The sequence below is a fragment of the Ambystoma mexicanum genome, chromosome 8, assembly GCF_040938575.1.
Source record: "Ambystoma mexicanum isolate Mex_15411 chromosome 8, UKY_AmexF1_1, whole genome shotgun sequence".
In the NCBI taxonomy this organism is placed as follows: Eukaryota; Metazoa; Chordata; class Amphibia; order Caudata; family Ambystomatidae; genus Ambystoma; species Ambystoma mexicanum.
The window spans coordinates 245,079,065-245,091,465 of NC_090929.1; positions in this window are offsets into that span (position 1 = coordinate 245,079,065).

A 12,401-nucleotide genomic window follows, 5' to 3' on the forward strand; every position below is an offset into this window, starting at 1 on the left:
TGCATGGTCTGTAATAAAAGAAAATGTATATGTTAAATGTATACAAAATAATATTTATTAATTGGTTTATATAGTAAAGTGTGTACCATTAGGTGGACTATTTTCGAACATTTCCTCTCGTGGGAAATGCTCCTCTAGCCAGTCGAGAGTTCTACACATTTCTGTGAGAAAACAAAAAAGTAATATGTTTTTTTTTCTAATATAGAAAGTTTATAAACATATGAGTAAAAAGAAGTGCACTTACTATGTCTGGTGAGATATGTAATCAGTAGTGTATACGTCTGGTCTTGCTGTTGGTTGTGGAGCGTCTGTGAGGTAATTATGGTGGAAGCCACTTTATCTTCTTTTGGTATATTCCTTTTTAAAACATATTGTATTTACATGAATGGTTAGTGTGTTACATATATGGGTTACATTTTTTAAGTATTACTACATATACTTTGTATGTGTGCTGCTTTGTGAATTTGTTAAATGTTCCTATGTTATGATATAACTATTACACATACCCCCCCAGAGTTTTCAGGTGGTGGTACTGTTCTCTGAACATGTCCGCGAACATTAAATAAGTTTGCGGACATCAAGTTCATAAGAAGAGATCTAGTCAGTTCCATATGACATGTATATAAAGTCAAAGTCATTATTGTGAAGTTGTGCTACTAAAAAACTATGAAATTCAGTGAAAAAACTTTGTTAAAGGACGTTATGGTTAAGTTGCGCTACTAAAAACCTATGAAATTATATATATATGAATATATATATATATATATATATATATATATATATATATATATATATATTGTTCAATTCTTCAAATAAACCTTTTAATTTGCAAAACAAACCTACTTCTTGGCTCAGTGAGGTCAGGAAGATCCAAAGAGAGGGGCGTTATATAAGGGTTCATCATCCAGATTTAAAGAACTTTGACATAAAAATATATAAATAAGGGCTTCCATTGGGCATCCCATGCTAAGCATTAACTTAGTGGAGTGCTAGATTTAAGTCACTTACAGATTGGGGGCTTGTCCGGGTATTCTGGATTAGAACTACCACTTGTGCAGCTTAATACAGTGTGCTAACTGACAGGATACATAAATCCTGTTGGGCTACCACGCTGTGTTACGCTGTAAAAGCACCCCTCAAAAGGAAACAGTCTGTTTTGCAAAATAAAATAATAAACTTCTGTAAGTCAGGAAGGAAATCAATTTCCAGAATGGTGACATTGGTAGACATCAAGATAGCTAGAGAGCACCTTTTACATAAGCTATTTGTGAGAGGTGAGTGGACTGAGCAGGACCAGAATGTGTGGTTGCAGGCGATCACACAACAGTTCACTGCAACTGGGTTAGATATCTGGAGAGATCAGGGTCCCTTACATGTGGCCCTGAGTGAACTATATGTGGCCTCTAAGGCCAGGATGAGCACAACAAGATTGCCAGGGTAGCGGCATATTTATATTTATCTATGGGAGCCATACAGGACAAATGTGCTGAAGGCCAAGATCTGGCAAGTAGGCAACTGATGGCATTAGAGAAGGCCCAATCTGATCTGGACTCTACTGAGCAGAGGCTGCAGAGGAGCCAGGAGTCAGAAAACAAAAGTAGGCAGTATATAATTAAAATAAAAGAGGATATGGGTATCCTGCAACAGGAAAGGGCAGACCAGGATACCAGAATTCTGGACTTGCAGAAGGAGTATCAAGAAGCTTTGGACTCCCTACTGCAGAGCCAGAAAAAGCTGGAGCAACAACTGGACTTCAACAGGGCATGCCTAGAGCAGGTAGCCACCCTGCAAAGCCACCTAGATAGAGTGAAGGCAGAGAGCAATATATTGATTTTGAAAGACCTGGACAACCAGGTGGAATTTGAGGAAGAGCGCCAGAAAGATTGTGCCCTTCAAAGGCAGAGGGATGACCTGGTGGCACAGAGGCAGTCTCTTGCTCAGGAAAGAAACATCTTAGGCAAGGAAGTCTACCACTTAAAAGGGAAGCTGGAGGAAAATCACCTGGTCCTCCAGGGACTGGGTGATCTCCAAAAAAGAGCATCAAAACTTGTTGGAGCACACCAGCAGGGTGGAAGATGATCTGGCAAAAAAGGAGCAAGCCAGTAGGGATGGGACTCAGGAGGTAACCCTCCTGCACCAAAGACTGGCCCAGTACTCCAGGAAAAACCAGGAAGCACAGAGAGAGAATGAGGCTCTCTGCCAGCACAATGATAGGCTCCAGCAACAGGTAGACATGCAAGAGAGACTGATAGAGTCTGGTAAGGCCTTGATTGAGGAACTGAAAGCTCAGGCTCTTGCATGGCAACAGGGAGCAGGGACTGATAGAGATGAGGTTCGCTAGGAAAGGGAAACACCTGAGCATAACCTCAGGAGCCCTAGTACCAGAGGCCTTCATCTCTCCCAGTCCCTGGACTCTGCCACCCCCATGTCCCCTGGCGCACATGAGCACAGGGCCACGGGGATGGCAGATTACTATCCAGTCAGAAATATGGGACTCATGGACCAATACCTCCCAGGCATGGTGTCATGATCTCTGCTTCCAAAAGGTCAGGGTTTTCCCAACTCCCTTGGAAGCAGATCCATAACCCAGGTTCCGAGTGCCAACCAGTCCCAATTGGGACCTTTTGGACCCAGTCCTGGCGCCAGTGGCACCAGGCTCATAAATATGCCCAGTCCCAGCGCTGGAAGCGCCGGGCTCATAATGCTTGGGTGGACTTACCTTCAGCAGACCATGCTGCTTACTTGCCTGCCAGTTGAGCCTCTGATCCTCTTCTGTTTGGAACTACTTTTCCTGTTAGGTGGGGCTGGAGCCACTCCCTAGATTCAGAACACTGGAACTCTTCTGGAAGGCAGGAACTCTTTTCTTACCAGGAACTCTTTTCTTACTTAGGCGTGGCTGTGGAAGGAGACACCTAAGCACTACAGGAGGCTATTTAAACCACACCCGGTGGATGAATCTTGCTTTGCGTTATTCTGCAACCTCTGCAGCAGAACGCTCATCGTGTCTTCTGCATCCGGTCCTGGGCCTAAGGAAAAAGGCTTACCATCCTGAATCCAATCTTCAGCAACACCTATAAAGACAAGAAAGAACAGGTTAGCATTCCGGCATCTGAAAGGCAAAGGCTTACCATCCTGAATCCAGTCTTCAGCAACACCTATAAAGACAAGAAAGAACAGGTTAGCATTCCGGCATCTGAAAGGCAAAGGCTTACCTACTCTTCGTGCGCTCCGGAGGTCTTTACACTGCATTCCGGCATCTGAAAGACAAAAGTTTACCAACTCTTCGCACGCTCCGGAGGCCTTCGGCGCTGCATCCGGCATCTGAAAGACAAAACAAGGTGCGTTTAAAGACATTGGGGAACTTTAATACTCACGTGCCATTACTCCTTTCCACATCTAATCCAGTGGGTATTCCGGCACCCTGCAGCCGCTCCGAACTCGTACCTGCAAAATAAAAAGACAGTTAGAGCGCATAGTGAAGCAGGCAACAAGCGCTTACTTACGTGCTTCCAGTCGCTTCTATTCATCACACGAGCTCCACCTTCAACTCACTTCAGCCCGTCATCCGCCAACGCCGGAACCCTGCAAAACAAGAGACATCATTACTAAAGACTTTAAAGACATTTGAATGACTCGAAACTTACCGTTCGTGCAGTAAACGACGGACAGCAGTCCTCTGAAGTCAAGAGGCCTGCGCTACCTATCCAGTGAAGAAACTGGTTACAGCACCCTGCCCCGAGGCAGATGGAGAGCTCGGCATTCACTTACCTAAGACATCTTACTCTACACGTCAGGCATACAGTGCACAGAGGTCCAGCCCAAAGAGCCAACCGGGTGCTACACATCACCTTTGAAGATACGGTAGTCGCCCAGTCAAGACCGGCGCCTCTGCGAGAATCAGGTGAGCGTTACAGAACGCAAAGCCTACCGCAAAACTCTCGCCCAGGCGCTATGGAAACCTCGGATACTGACCCTCTAACCCGGTTACTTGGGGAACTAAGGGCAGAAGTGCATGCAGCTCGTCAGGAAACGAATGCTCTAAGAAGGGAACTAATTATTTCCAAGGAGAGAACAGACAATCTTGCTAGACAAGTGCTACAGTCACAAGCCGGACAGACCCCGTTACCCGCATCAGGGGCAAATCTTCCTTCAACATCCTCTATGAATCCAGTGCAGATCAACCTACCTGGGAATGTACCTCTGGCTCCGCCCGAACGATTTTCTGGTGACCCAGAGAGGTTTGCAGTATTTATCAATCAGTGCCGGTTGCACTTCTTATGCCGGCCAGCAGCCTTTCCAACTGATCAAGCAAAAGTAGCTTTTGTACTTTCGTACCTTAGTGGCAATGCGGCAGACTGGTCGATCCCTCTAGTTAATCAAGATGATCCGGTTCTCCATGATTTTCAAGCCTTTCAGCTTAGTATGGAAAAACTGTTCGCAAGACATTCACAGGGGCAGGCCTTGGACAATGAGCTTCTTTTGTTGCGACAGGGTAATCAAGACCTTTTGGCTTATATTGCAACTTTCAATAGACTAATAGTGGAAACTCAATGGCCTGAGGACAAAAGGATTACGCTGTTTTATAGAGGTCTATGTGGAGAGCTCAAAGACGTTTTAGCCCAAGTAGTGAATCCCCCACAAGACTGTTCAGATTATATAGACTTGGTCGTTCAAATAGATCACAGGCTGCAGAACAGGAAGGCCGATCATTCCAAGTTTGATGCTCGAGTATTTTCCAAACCGCCAACTCCTTCCAAAGGAGTAGACTCCGGGGAACCCATGCAAATAGGGGGTCTGAAAGGTCCTCTAACAAAAAGGGAGCGGGAAAGGAGGAAACAGCTGCAATTATGCCTTTATTGCGGAAACTCAGGGCACTTTCTTCGAGACTGTCCGGTGAAACCTGCCAAGAAGGCAGTAGGAGCTGCAGTTACCAAAGTTACAAACTCTGAGCAGGGAAACGACCTCGCCCGACAAGAATAGAGGTCCTCTTGCCGAGCGTGAAAACCAGTTCCGTGACCTCGCATTTCGTGATACCTATGGTCCTCATTAGCCCTGATAATCCGGATCGATTACATGCAATCGAAGCTTACGTCGACAGCGGTGCCATCGGCAATTATGTGGATCATGAAATGGTTTTGAGGATGAATCTAACTCTTTGTCCCAAGGCTGTAAAGGACGTCATTACTACGGTGGATGGTACGGAGATAGCCTCCGGGCCAGTAACGCATACCACTCAAGAGGTGACGCTAGTAAGTCAAGATGGACACCATGAGAAGATCGTATTCGATGTGATCAAGGCCCCTCAGTTTCAGATTATTCTAGGAATACCTTGGTTAGAGAAACACAATCCTCTGATCGATTGGCGAGCAAGAACGGTCCAGTTTCCAGAATGTGTCTCTACTTGTCACCCTCCACCTGGTGTTGCACTGGCCGCAATTTCTTCAGAGACTCCCCAGTTACCTCCCGAATACCTAGAATACCAAGATGTTTTCCGGAAGGATCAGGCTAACTCTCTACCTCCTCATAGGTCTTATGACTGCCAGATAGACCTGATACCTGGATCTACTCCTCCTTGTAGTAGAATTTATGCCCTCACCGAGCCTGAGAACCTTCACCTTCGACAATACCTGGATCAATACCTGGCAAATGGGTTTATTCGTCCTTCCAAGTCCCCTGCTTCTTCAGCTTTGTTCTTCGTTCCAAAAAAGGAAGGAGACCTTAGAACTTGTATCGATTATCGCTCCCTGAACCAGATCACCGTTAAGAATAGATATCCGTTACCTTTGATCCCTGAACTCCTGGACCAAGTCAGAAAAGCATGCATATATACAAAGCTGGATCTTAGAGGAGCTTACCACTTGGTACGAGTAAAAGAGGGCGATGAATGGAAGACGGCCTTCCGCACCAAGTATGGGCTATTTGAATATCAGGTCATGCCCTTCGGACTTTGCAATGCCCCGGCCGCCTTTCAATATTTTATGAACGATGTCCTCAGAGAGCTCATAGATGTATGTGTTGTTGTTTACATTGACGACATCCTCGTTTATTCTTTATCGGAATCTGAACATCGGAAACACGTGAAAATGGTCCTCGAAAGATTGCGTCAACACAAACTTTTCGCTAAGTTGGAAAAATGTGTTTTCAACGTGACTGAAGTTGAATTCTTGGGATTCATATTATCACCTGGCGGAGTGCGTATGGATTCAAAGAAGGTCGATGCAGTTCTCAAATGGCCATCACCATCCTCCGTAAAAGGTGTGCAAAGCATGTTAGGCTTCGCTAACTTTTACCGCAGGTTTATCCCCGAATTCTCTCGAATAGTCCAGCCCATCACTGCCTTGTTAAAGAAAAACAAACGTTTTGAATGGTCTACCGAGGCGGAACAAGCTTTCCAGGATTTGAAGACTAAATTTATCTCTGCACCAATCTTAAAACACCCTCGCCCCGAACTCCCCTACATCGTGGAAACTGATGCTTCAAGCCTTGCCATGGGGGCAGTTCTATCACAAAAGGACCCGGTAACCAATCAGTTGCATCCCGTGGCATTTTGGTCCCGCAAATTCTCGCCTCCTGAAATCAATTACACGATTACTGACAAGGAACTTCTGGCTATCAAGTCTGCCTTTAAGGCTTGGCGGCATTATCTGCTGGGGGCCCGACACACCGTTACTGTGATTACGGATCACCGAAACCTGCAATATTTGAAGACTGCAAAAGCCCAATCCTCTAGACAACTCCCTTGGGCATTATTCTTTGCCGAGTTTGACTTCATAATTACCTATCGACCTGGTAAAAAGAACGGTAAAGCCGATGCCCTTTCTCGGATGGGAGTGGAAGAACACTTGGTCAACCCTAAACCTGTACCAATCATTCCCGAACAAAGAATTCTGGGTGTAATTGCCACAGAATCCATAGAGGAAGTTAAGGATAAAGCCAGGCAACTTGTAACTCCAGCAGACATACAGAATTGGCATCTGCAGGGAAAGGACTTTGCAGTAAAGGACAACTTATTGTATTTCCAAGAACGATTATACCTACCCAGCACAGATTTACAGAAAAAAGTAATCTCTTGTTATCACGACTCTTTAATGGAAGGTCATCCCGGTATAGCCAAGACCTCAGAAAAGATCAAGCGCTACTTCTGGTGGCCGTCTTGGAAAAAAGATATCAGAGACTTTATAATGTCCTGTGGAGTATGCGCCCAAAACAAGAGTCAAAAGGAAAGACCAGCAGGCCTCTTACGCCCTATTGACATCCCACCTCGCCATTGGCATACGCTTTCTATGGACTTCATCACCGATCTACCTCCATGCTCCGGATACAATACGATTCTAGTAATCGTGGACTTATTCTCCAAGATGGCGCATTTCATTCCGCTCAAAGGCTTGCCAACAGCAGCAACTCTGGCCCGAGAATTTCTCGAAAACATCGTCCGACTGCACGGTTTTCCTTCGGTTCTAATTTCGGATCGAGGTAGTCAATTTATTTCTCATTTTTGGCGAATTTGCTGTCGGTCGGCTCAAATTGATGTGAGACTATCGACCAGTCACCACCCTCAGACCGACGGACAAACCGAGAGGACCAATCAAACTCTGGAACAGTATTTACGCTGCATGCTGCAACAAACTGAAAAAACTTGGAAAGACATCCTTTGGATAGCCGAATATGCCTACAATAACTCTGTCCATTCGGGAACTGGGAAAACCCCGTTTTTTCTTTTGTACGGCAGTCACCCTCGAACCTCGGAGTTGGATCCCCTCTAAGATCTTGAAACACCAGCAGTAGACTACCTGCATTCTACAATCACCCAAGCCTTTAAGGAAGCTGTTTCTCACCTTCAAAGGGCTAAAGAACAATACAAGAAAGGAGCAGATCAACATCGGAAGGAAGCCCCTCACTATCAAGTAGGGGATCAAGTCTGGTTATCCACCAAATATCTATCTCTAAAAGGGCCACGCACATTCAACCCAAGATACCTTGGTCCCTATTCCATCACTACCATAGTAAACCAAGTAGCGGTCAAGTTGGACTTGCCCCCGCACATGAAGATACATCCGGTCTTCCACGTCTCTCTATTAAAACCCGTGCAACCTCAAACCCGACTAACCAAATCTCCAAAACCTATCCTAGTGGATGGAGAACTCGAGTTTGAAGTCAAAAGCATTCTGGACTCCAAGATCTCCAAATCTAAACTATTCTACCTAATTGACTGGAAAGGCTATGGCCCCCAAGAGAGATCCTGGGAACCTGCTGAATATGTCCACGCTCCTCGCCTAATCAAAAGATTTCACCGAACATTTCCTGACAAGCCAAAACCCCCGGAGAAGCCCGGTTTAGGAGGGGCCTTGAGGGGGGGTACTGTCATGATCTCTGCTTCCAAAAGGTCAGGGTTTTCCCAACTCCCTTGGAAGCAGATCCATAACCCAGGTTCCGAGTGCCAACCAGTCCCAATTGGGACCTTTTGGACCCAGTCCTGGCGCCAGTGGCACCAGGCTCATAAATATGCCCAGTCCCAGCGCTGGAAGCGCCGGGCTCATAATGCTTGGGTGGACTTACCTTCAGCAGACCATGCTGCTTACTTGCCTGCCAGTTGAGCCTCTGATCCTCTTCTGTTTGGAACTACTTTTCCTGTTGGGTGGGGCTGGAGCCACTCCCTAGATTCAGAACACTGGAACTCTTCTGGAAGGCAGGAACTCTTTTCTTACCAGGAACTCTTTTCTTACTTAGGCGTGGCTGTGGAAGGAGACACCTAAGCACTACAGGAGGCTATTTAAACCACACCCGGTGGATGAATCTTGCTTTGCGTTATTCTGCAACCTCTGCAGCAGAACGTTCATCGTGTCTTCTGCATCCGGTCCTGGGCCTAAGGAAAAAGGCTTACCATCCTGAATCCAATCTTCAGCAACACCTATAAAGACAAGAAAGAACAGGTTAGCATTCCGGCATCTGAAAGGCAAAGGCTTACCATCCTGAATCCAGTCTTCAGCAACACCTATAAAGACAAGAAAGAACAGGTTAGCATTCCGGCATCTGAAAGGCAAAGGCTTACCTACTCTTCGTGCGCTCCGGAGGTCTTCACACTGCATTCCGGCATCTGAAAGACAAAAGTTTACCAACTCTTTGCACGCTCCGGAGGCCTTCGGCGCTGCATCCGGCATCTGCAAGACAAAACAAGGTGCGTTTAAAGACATTGGGGAACTTTAATACTCACGTGCCATTACTCCTTTCCACATCTAATCCAGTGGGTATTCCGGCACCCTGCAGCCGCTCCGAACTCGTACCTGCAAAATAAAAAGACAGTTAGAGCGCATAGTGAAGCAGGCAACAAGCGCTTACTTACGTGCTTCCAGGCGCTTCTATTCATCACACGGGCTCCATCTTCAACTCACTTCAGCCCGTCATCCGCCAACGCCGGAAACCTGCAAAACAAGAGACATCATTACTAAAGACTTTAAAGACATTTGAATGACTCGAAACTTACCGTTCGTGCAGTAAACGACGGACAGCAGTCCTCTGAAGTCAAGAGGCCTGCGCTACCTATCCAGTGAAGAAACTGGTTACAGCACCCTGCCCCGAGGCAGATGGAGAGCTCGGCATTCACTTACCTAAGACATCTTACTCTACACGTCAGGCATACAGTGCACAGAGGTCCAGCCCAAAGAGCCAACCGGGTGCTACACATCACCTTTGAAGATACGGTAGTCGCCCAGTCAAGACCGGCGCCTCTGCGAGAATCAGGTGAGCGTTACACATGGATGGGCGGGCATCTGGGTATGGGCACCCAAATACTGTGAAGTTTAGTGGGGGACCCCAGGAGAGTAGGCCCACTAAGGGCATCCTGAAAACCTTTGCCCAGCTAGGACAGTGGGGGGGTACCCATCAAATCCTGGGAGCAAGGAGGAATCAGAAGACTCCTCTGAGCTCCCCAAGGCACGGGAGACTAGGTCCCCACATTTTGCCAGCCATTCCCAGGCTTGCAGAATCCGGGAAAACCTGGACGATCAGACGGGCACCTCTGGGAGCAGTGCTTCTGGGTCAGAGGATGAATGGACCAGGGTTACCCGAACCAAAAAGGCCAATAAGGGAAAAAAGGGCCTTGCTTAAGGACCCCTTAAAACAGATTAAGGCAATAAGGAGTGTCATCACACCTTATCAAAAGAACGCCAAGTATTCTGTGTGGGAACACCTAGAGCTCTTTGAGCAAATGATGGAGACTTTCCATTTGAAAGACAGCAGTAGCTGCATTCAGTACGTAAAATGGACATTCTCCCCAGAATACTCCAGTTTCTTTGTGGGGCCGGAGGACCAAAACCATTCAAGATGGTCCACATGTAGGGCGGCCATCTTAAAGAACTTTTATGTTCATAGAAATCCCCAAGAGGCTCACAAGGCAGCCTACAATTTGCAATGTGGGGAGGATCAGGCCCCACAAGAATTTGTGCAGGAGTTGAAGCGTGCCTTTGCGCAGACTACCAAAAGGGTGCACCCGGACAGTAAAGAATTTGTAAATACGTTTTTCCATGCCTTACCCAAATGCATCATGATCCAGCTAGTGAGAGATTTTCATGAGAAAAGGTCACTAGACTGGGTCATTGAACAAGCCACCCGAATCTATGAGGTGCAGAAGCCCATAGAAAATAAAAATGATGCTCAGAAAAGCCCCAAACCGACCAGCACCCCTGCCGCTGCTAAGGTGGCAGAGGTAAAGTTTGCCCCCATTTTAGATATGGAGATGCGGGGGCCTAAAAACCTGCCTGCACAGAATAATTCCAAGCCCAAAAGGCCCTCGGGCCAGTCACAGACAGGGACTCAAGGAGGTAGTCCCACAAATGGGATCCATTACTCCCCTGATTATGTAAGTCCCCACTACAAGGGAAACTGACCCATCCTGGGTTATGTGTGGACTCCCCCAGCCAAAGGGGGGGATCCAACCAAGCACCTAACCCAGGGAACTTCCATCCTAGCTTCCCCCAGGAGGACATAAATTCCCCAAATCCTGGGCAGAACTTTTTCCCCAGGTACCCAAAGAACTTCCAACCCCAAAATCATCCATCCTTCTTTCCTCACCTTCCTGAGCCCTGACAGCCTAATCTGGGAGAGGGGAGGCCATGCGTGGAGGGGTACCCAAATCTACCCAACCCGGGGTACTACCAGAGGAGGGATAGCTACCCTTCCCGGGATCAGCCCAGGGGAGAAAACAGAACCCCGTATCAGCCTGAGCGGGTTTCACAGTTAGAGCGCCAGGTCCAAAATATGGCACTGGATCTGGGTTGCATGCTGAGGGATCAGCAGAAGCCTTGGACGGGCATGCCGGCGCAGAATGCCCCAAACCCTGGACCTAGTGCTCCAGATCAATGACAGGAGCAGCACCCTGACAACTCACCGGTTCCCAGGTAGGAGGCACATGGGGAAGGGGGTTGTAAAGCCTTGGAGGAAGCTTCCTTCCCCACTTGTAAACAGCCCCTGGAAACCCAGGAACCGGAAACAAAATCTCCTGCCCCTGAAAGCCTGCTACCCAAGGAGCAGAGGGGGGGGTAGGAGAAACAAAGGACCCAAACAGACCCATTTTGTGGAGGAGATACAGATCTTCCAATTTGAAGGAGAGGGATCCTCAGAGGATCCTGGGAAAAGGATGTTCTACTACAGAGATCGGGGAACTCATCCCAAAGAAAAATTTGTCCCAATGGAATCACATCCATACTGGGTAGATGTGGGGACTGAGCTAGCGCTGCCCATCATCCCATCCCAGAACCAACAACATCAAAATCCCCTGGTTCAGACCCATCCTGGGGACTGCCTCCAAAAAGGGGGGGGCGGCCCAGAACCAGAACCAGGGGAACCCACAATGGCTCTGATCTCCAGTTGCCAACTTTTTCTTTCAGATTCCCGAGGCTCTCCACAGAATTCTGCCCAAATCTCTTTGCTAGCAATGTCCAAAACTAAAACAATAGCCCACCAGTTGCCCAAAAATGTGCTTTATCTGTGCCCCCTTGCGGAGAAGGAGGGAAGATACTATGCCCCGGTTCAAGTATAGGAGCAGGGAATAATTTTGGCACTGGTGGACACTGGATACCAAGCTACCTTTCTGTCCAAAAAGGCCTTTGATGAACTGAATTCAGGAATTGGGGAGAATTACCAAATTCCTCTCACCTTTCTTCCTGGACAACTTCAGAACTTTGATGGGAAGGAAATTCCTGTCGAGGGGACTGCGGATTTGGACATTAAAATTGGGCGACACAAGGTGAAAAATCCGGTCATAGTAGTGACTCCAGAGGGTACCCCTTGTTTACTAGGGAATCACCTCCTGAGAAGGTTGTCACCCCTAATAGATTTTGTAAACAAGGTCCTCTGGACCCAGACTAGCCGACCCATAAAATTAAAACAGACTGTCAACCATGTTA